This window comes from Miniopterus natalensis, chromosome 19 (genome assembly GCF_054644295.1).
Source record: "Miniopterus natalensis isolate mMinNat1 chromosome 19, mMinNat1.hap1, whole genome shotgun sequence".
NCBI classification, from domain to species: domain Eukaryota; kingdom Metazoa; phylum Chordata; class Mammalia; order Chiroptera; family Miniopteridae; genus Miniopterus; species Miniopterus natalensis.
The window spans coordinates 18,965,914-18,974,602 of record NC_142099.1 but is presented as its reverse complement, the minus strand read 5'-3'; positions in this window follow the sequence as shown (position 1 = coordinate 18,974,602).

The following is an 8,689-nucleotide window of genomic DNA, read 5'->3' as shown; positions in this document are numbered from 1 at the left end:
AATTTAAAAATTGGGATCACATTATACATACAATATAGCTTTTTTGCTTCATAGTATATCAATAGTCTTTAAAATATATAAATTTGCTGCATAGTATTAATTAGTGAAGGAATGTAATCTATTTTTACATTTATATTATACGTTTTATATTTCTATTACATAATTTATAACAAAGTAATATTTTACTTTTGTACTTTTTCTGGTTGTAAATAACATCCCCAAAGAAACATTTGTACCCATCTTTGCTGGGATTGCTGCTATGTCCTTGGGGTAAATCCTAGAAGGAGAATTACAGGATGAAGGAGTATGCAGTATGCATATTTTTAAGACTTTTGCCACGTATTTCTAAAAGGCCCAGGATAAAGATGGTACCATTTAACACTCCAGCAATGAGATGGGCCATCTCACCTTCCCTGTTCAGAATTTCTTTTAATCTCTGTTAATTTGACAGGTGAAAATGTTACCTTGTTGTTTTATATTTGCATTTCTTTGATTATAAATGATGTCAGACATTTATTTCATATATGTATGAGCCATTTGCATTTGTCCAAGTGGATTCTCAACCCCCTGAACACCAAACTGTTAAACAGGAAGCCACGCGGGACGCCAGTCTCCGGGTTCCGTTGCCACGGGGCCTCAGCGTGCGGTTTTGAAGTGTGTGTCGAACAGGCTTCTCTTACTCCCTCTAATCTTCTTTGTTTTTCATTATTTTCTCTCCAGTCATCTTGCTCCACAGCCTGTGTCTCCCTCCAGCTTTGGTCTCCCTCCAAGCATTTTATTGGACCCGGCTGCAGTCAGAGCTGAACCTGCAGTTTTGGAGAGAAAGGGATGAGTGTGGTCAAAGCTGGTTTTGAGTGGACAGGCACCGCTGTGGAAAATCCCATGAAGAGCCTCCCTTATGGAGGTGCCTCCCCCCAGCGCCGGCTCCCGTGGCAGAGGCGGTGGGCACCTGGAGCGTCGGCGATTCCGAGCGCGCTCTGCGTTAGGCTTCAGTCTGCCGTAGCTGGTGGTGAAGCCTACATTACCCTCCCAGAAGTGTTCGTATTTATTTCATAGGCGTCGTCTCACCCCCGATGGTCTACGTGGTGCATTTAAGAAGGGAGAAGAAAGAATCTGAATTTCCCCAAAGTGAGTGTTACTTTTCAGCTAGTGTGAGATAAAAGACAGATTGAAATGGAGCCAGAGGGACCTGCCCTTCACCCTCCATCTTCATCGGAGTTGGGAGCTCACATTGGTATGTCAGGCAGCAGCTGGCAGGCTCTTTTATCATCATTAATTGTCCGCTGAGTTGTCACAAGGAGAGACGAGAATTCAGGTTTAATTACATGTGTATCATCTCTGATAAAGTTCTGGAGATTCTGGTGGTACAAAGCAGGCGTGGGCCCGTGATGTGCCACAGATTCTCTGGGAAGCAGTCACAATGTGTCTCCTTGAGGGGCAAAGGGAGGCTGCTAGGGGCACTGAGCTGGCTAAGGGTAATTTGGTTTATTTGGGGCAGGGGTAGTGGGACTTCCCAGGAAACAGGCAAAAATTCGTTCAGGGAAATTTGCTTGTTTTTATGGACAATAACCTGCTGCCAGACAGGGAGCAAAGAAATCCAATTTGTTTTAGATAAAACAATAACACTCCCACTTTCATTGACTTTATGAAATAGGTCTCTTTGGATGACCTCTGATTTTACCGGTGCAGAGCGGGGCTTAGTGACAGTGAAGCTGGCTTTGGCTAAAACAGGGACTAAAGTGCAGCTTAACGGAAATGGCAAGAGGCAGGGGACAGGGGAGCTGAGGGTATCAGTCACTTATTTCATTGTTTCCTGAAAAAAGTCAATAAGTGCTAAGATCCTTCGCCACACTTATGACAATGGTCCTCCTGCCCGGGGTAGCCACACGAGGTCTCATTCTGATCTTCTCTCCACCCCTGGATGTGTATATACATGTGTAAACATGGCATTTACTTCTGTTAGTCTCCCACTGCCTCTCTAAGCCCTCTTGGTGGGGCCAATGTTTCCCTTGTCCCCCAATTAAATACAGGCAGTTAATATATCTGGTCCCCTGATATAGTTAAGATGAATTTTGTTTTAAAATAAAAAGTTCTTTCTTTCTCCCAGGTCAGGCTTATTCTAGGCAGGAAGCTATGGTCAGGGAAAGGGGGTGTCCCCAGGCTCCCCTCTCTCTTCCTCACCCAGCACCTCTCATCCTTCTTGCACATCCCACTAACTCTTGGGTTCTGATGAGGGAGTCACTCAGGCTGGGCCTGGTTCATGCAGGCTGGTCCCAGCTGCTCATTGCCTCAGCCTCACTGTTAACAGTTCTCTTTTCGTATCAGGGTTCTCCTGAGGAACAGAACTGATAAGCCCAAGGCAATTAGGACACCAAATAATCCTATTGCTCTTGTAATACCTAAATATCGAAGGTTTAGAAGGTAAGCACCGCATTTGTATTGGAGAGAAAATATCCCTTCGGCCATTAAGGAGTATGAGGAGCCCTAAGCCTTTGAAATATAGTTGGGAAAGTCTGAAGAATTCATAACTCAAAAGATCTTGGGTTACATTCATAAATATGCAGAGCTTAGAGTAATAAAATAAGGGCTAATTCAGAGGTCCATTTAGGAAGGTGACCAGAGAGAGCATAATTAAAGTAACTGGTTTCATAGCCAATTTGGAATCCTGTCTCCAGGAAAATGGTTACTGTGAGATATTCACAGACAACCCTGAGAAAATTAGCATGAAGGAGAAAATAGGCTGGGCTGGTTAAGAGGGCAGATTCTAGAGTGAAAGTGGGCAGATTCTAATTCTGCCTCAATTATTTATGACCCGGGCAGCCTTAGGATACACGTAGAACTTTCCTCTGCCTTAATTTTCTCACTGACAAATTGGTACCTACCTTGGTACACTGGAAGTGCTCAATAAGGATGTTATATCTAGATTTTTTTTTTCCTAGGAGCACCGAGAGTCTGATACAAAGATGAACATTTCTAATAAAGAGAAGTTATAAGACAAAAGCAGTGGATCTCCAAGCTGATAGAAAGAGAGTAGGTCAGGTTTTATGATGACTGGATTTGATTGTACAGGGTGAGGTAAAAGTAGGTTTACAGTTGTTCCTCTGGAAAATAATACAATGATTAACAAGTAATAATATAAGAATAAACTCTGTGTTTAACATATTCACAGTTGTAAACCTTCTTTTGCCCTGCCCTGGATAGTCACAAAAATAAAACACTCAGTTTCACATATAAAAGAGACAATTGTATGTCAAAAAAGTGTTTAATTCCACACATAGAGGGAGTGATTTTTGGTTTGTCTTGTTTTTTAGTGTTTAGTTTACTAATTCTCTTGTTTTTTCCCCAAAAGAGAAAAAAAATTTCAAAAAAAGGTTGTCTTATCTTATGATTATATTGTTTATATTGGTTTATAGATATGCCTTTCATAGACTCAATTCTTTAGTCATGAAGATGTGACCCATATTAGTTAGAACTGACTGCATGCTGTAACTAGCAACCCCTAAGTCGCGTAGTGGTTATACTAAACAGAGGTTTACTTCTCACTTGTGCCACAGGTTGCTCTCTGGAAGGGCTGTCCTCCTGTGTTGATATGGGGCCCCAGACCCATTATCCTGTGGCTCCCCTGTTTCCTAGGGCCTTTTTAGTGCCCTCCATTGACTGGATCTTTGGCTTTTCTCAGCTGATGAGCCGAGATGCAGAATGAGGATGATTGTGTGGGATGTTTCCTATCCAGCTTGGGAGTGGCAATCAACGTTTAGTCCCATATTCCTTTGGTCAGAACCTGGTCACATGGCCTCAACCTAACTGCAAGGGAAGCTAGAAAATGTAGGTTTCCTGTATTCTCATGTTGAGAAAAAGGGACTGGAAAGCATTTAATTAGCCTCTGCTGCATGACTTTTGTTGATGTGAAATTACATAAAAGTTTGTGTAAGACTTTATAGTGTGGGTTACAACAAGGGATGTTGAGAGACTTGGCCACTATATCAAGGAAAAGCTTTGTGTACTTCAAAATGCACTCATCCACATAGCAGTGAGGACCTCTTTGAGCAGGATGGACCTTGATCCACTGGGTGGGCAGAACTCAGTTCTGCTTCCTTAGGCCCAGATGCTGAGGAAGTGGCAGTAACTTCATGCATGCTAGATCTTCTCAAAACATCAAGACCCTTCCTGATACACTCCAGAGAACCCTGGAACCACTTTCCTCTGGCTCATCTAATTTAACTTGATGTTAACTTGATATTCTGTGTCTCTTCTCAGAATTTCTCTTAACATGCTTCAATTTCTGCAGCTAAGTCTGGAATATCTTTGATTCATCCATCAAAGAGTGACTGAGCATCTATTACAGAAAAGAAAATAAGAATATATTGTGGTTCTATCTTCAGATAGTAAGGTGGCTTTATAAAGGCGTAAAAACTTTTAGTTCATGAAACAATCTGTTCAATAATTGTAATTTGTAGCAGCACAGTGCAATGTCCTAAAGTAATAATCATACCATATGGCTGCCAGCTTCTCATCTGAGTGATTAGCCCCATGAGAATGGGCAAATATGGCAGAGTGTTGATCAACTTTGAGAGGAAAACCTCGAGATTGCCCTCACAGAGTTTTCCAATGCATGATGTGTGATTTGGTACTGGTTTGGTCAAGGTTGGACTGTCTGTGATTCTTAGCATCTCCCTTCCTTTGTTTCTCCATCTCAGTCAGTGTTAGGCTGGACCAGGTGTTCGCTGTAGTTCACTCTAGCTCGTATTGTGATCATGTGCTCTTCCTGCCCTCGGACACACTCAAGGAATGGCTTTCTCTATTTCTTCTTCTTCCCTCGGGAATGAGCCCAAGAGAAAGAAAAGGCAATTTAATTTTAATGTTATCTGAAGTCAGACCTAATTAGGAAGACAAATCTGCTGGAAAAAAAACACAAAAAACAGCACTTCAAAGCCAAATACTGTGGTGTTGGCAGGCAGATCAAGCACCGACCTAATGCATTAACTGTGCTCTATGAGGCTTTCACTGAAGATAATAGTTATGTTTCAAGAGGGCATGATGTGACCTATGGTATTTCCAAATTCTCAAGAGTAACAAGCCATGAAAAAACAAGATTTATCTATATGCACGAGTTCTCAAAATCATCCCTTGATTTTGCATGGTAGGAAGAGTGTCAGAGCAGGGCAACATTAGCAAAGGGCCATCTAGGATGCTGAAAATACAGATTTCTGAGCCTTACCCCACACTTAACTAAGTTCAAGTTTCTGGGGATAAAACCCAATAATCTGAATTTCTGACAAACTCCCCAGTTTGTCATTAAAAATTTGGCAACCATTAAACAAGTCATTGAATCACAGAACTGCCCTTATCTGTAGAAGGAGAATATTAACACTTACTCTGTTTGTCACACACAGCTGTTACCCAGGTTAAAAGAAAATCTTGGGCCCAAAGACCTTTGACAGATGAAAATTCCCCTGCAGATAGAAGCCTGTGTTGTTATTGTCAGGGGTGGAATTGTAGACAACCAACCATCTTTTGCTCTTGCATTTTCTTGAAAATATCTCAGGTTCCCCTCCCACAGGAGCTTGGGTATGGAGGTATATCAGAGTGTGATGCATTCATTCTGGACCCCCTGCTTTCGCTGAGTTTATATCAATTATAGCAGCTCTAAAGTGCACGTAGAGTTAACTCTAAGCAAGGTTCCATTTGTGCACTTACACATTTAAAGGGGACAAGCACAATGTTCTCTTCTGTTGATCAGGGACACAAACAAAGCTATTAGCTCTAGGTCTAGGGATAGGAGAAAAAAAATCACTTTTCATATTGTGCAACCAACCTTAAATCAGGTCAATCTCTCCTTCATCGCTGGCTAATATCCAAGTCACAGTGAAAAGCTGATTTTTTTTTTTGGTTTAGAATGGATTTTTTGCAGTGTTTATAAACCAAGACTCCTTGAAATTTTCATTAGAAGGATCATACAGTTCACCTCGTGTCCTGCCCTTTATCCTTTCTCTCGGAATACTTGAGTGATTTTGAAAATTCTCACTAGTTTAATTGATTAGTAAGGAGAGTTATTTTTGAAAGTCACCTTTGGCAAAGCAGAAGTGAGACTGACATGCAGTCAAGATTCTATGACCTTGGTTTATGCAGCACAGGGAATATCAACATGACCTTCATTACAGCTTTGAATGTGTGAGAAAGGGAAGGAAATGATCATTTGTGAACTCAGTGCCAGCACTTTGCCAGGCACATAAGACCCATTATGTCATTGAATCCTAATAATTTATAATCCTGTGACATAGGTATTATCACTATATTTACAGGCAAGGAAGCTGAGGCTCAAAGTGGTTAACTTGGTAATAGGTGGTGGAGCAGGGATTATTTCTGTGTAACAAATCACCCTAGGACTTAATGACTTAAAGCAATAATTGTCATTATTACTCACAAGTCTACAGCCAGTGTAAGGTGACAGGTCAGCTGGGCAGTTCTGGGTCAGGTTCAGCTAATTTTGGTCGAGCTTGCTCATGCATTTGCAGTCAGTTTACCAGGTGTCTGGTGTGTGTGTGAGTGTCTGATGGTCTCACTCATATGTGAGGCAGTTGGTTGACTGTTAGCTAGGGCATGGGGGTATGGCAGATTATAATTTCCAAAGATGACCACCACAATATATCCTATCTCATGTGTCCTTTTTACAATGGGACATTATAGTTTTCTCACCTATGTCCCTAACCCTTAAACCTGGGCAGACTTATTTGTGACTGCTTTGATCAATAGAACATGTCAGAAGTAATGCTGGGCCCATTTCCAGGCTTAGACCTGGAGAAATCAGAAGCTTCTATAGCCTTCCCTTTATGACTTTGCTCTTAGAACCCATCTCCATGCTATGAGGAAGTCAAGCAGCTACATGGAGAGGTCACATGTAGATGTCCAACTGACAGTCCCAGCTGAGGTCCCAATTGACAGCCGGCACCAAGCAGCAGACATGTGAGTGAGAGAGCCTTAGGTGACTCCAGCTCCCGGGTGGTAAGCCACCCCCACCCAGTGATGCCACATGGAGCAGAGATAAACTGTCTATGCCAGACTCTCACCAGTGTGCTTATTTGTAAGAGAAAGAAAGAATAATTGTTGTTTTAAGCCACTGAGTTTGAGGTGATTTGTTGTGCAGAAATAGATAAGTGGAATAGAGAGATACTGGGTCACGTGTTTCCTATCATTCAGCAGTCTAGACTGGGCTTCTTTGCCTGATAGCTAGTGGAGCTGGGAGGGAGAGGGAGAGAGAGAGGGAGAAAGAGATGGGAAGAGAGGAAGCACAGAAGGTATCTTGAGGCCCAGGCTTGAAACTGACACAGTCACTTCCACTGCATTTTGTTGTGCACAGCAAATCACAGGCCAGCCCAATTCAAGGGAAGGGGAACTGGACCGCCTTTTATGGGAGGATCTGAAAAGCCAAATTGAAAGGTGCTTATACAAAAGGAGGAATGAAGAAGCCTATGGCCATCTACTGTGTTATGCAACCTTCTAAGCTTGTGGACAATTCAGGTCAGTGTGAAAGGTGAGGAGGCACTTTCAAAACCCAAGACTCTTTAATGATTGTGTTTTATATAAAAATATATAGGGAATAAGTCCTGATTTCTGGCAAGCTTGGCCATATAGAATATCACTTGCATGAAAAAAAGCTAAGAAAGTAGCTATTGCAAAGTCCGTACATGTAACTGATACAAGGCCTGCAACTCCCCCACAGGCCCCAGTGGAGTAGTGGGGAATAGAGCTTGAATGGAATAGGAATAGCTTTATTCCTTTATGCTGCAGAACACATAGGGCATGTGTCAAAGCCTGATTTAAATTCATTCATTGATTTATTTGAGAAACAAGGAGAGTGCCTGCCAAGAGGTTGAAGCGATGGTCTTCGGACTATTGCCAAGGCTCTTGCCTCTGAAGATGGGTTATTTGGGGAGCACAAAAAACCAGGTTCACTCTGGGACAAACAACATATTTAGGTCAGCTTTGGAGTAAGTTTAGTGGCTTCTGGTAGAGGCCTGACTTGTGGGAAGGTTCCAGTCAGTCACCAACTTGCTGGGCTAGGAAACACCGGGTGTGCCCTCTGGACTGGGGTGAACAGGGAATGAGGCCTCTTTGGCTTTTTCAGACCAACTAAATGAGCCAGATTCACTTCAGTGCTACCCAAATCAACAAATAATTATCGAGCACATTCTATGCTCCAGTCACTATTATGGGTGCTGAACACATAGAGCTAAATTAAGATCTTGGCCTTGCTTCAGAGGTGTTCATGTTCTCAAAATAAGTCAGTAAGCCAATTCTTACCATTCAGTGTGCTAAATACTATGATTGTGTCAAAGAGGGTGTGAACCGGAAGCACTGGAGAGGAACACTGAATTTAGCCTGTGGGTGTGGGAGGGATTCCTGGAAGCCTCTAGGAGGAGAAGGGATTACCTGGGAGAAGTGGGGAAAGGTGCCTATAGGCAGGGGAACAGCACATGCAAAGACCCAGAAGCAAGAGGACAGCTAGAACAGAGAGTCTGGGTGTTTATGAGAGAAAGGTAAGAAATGAACTCGTAGGGGAAGGTGGGGCTTGAGGGAAGTGATGTGATTGCATTTGTTTTTAGGAATTAGGACTATGGAGAAAGGATTCAAGGGAGAAAACTGACAGGGGAACTTTGAGAGGCAGTTACGGGAATACAGGCCAGCAGTG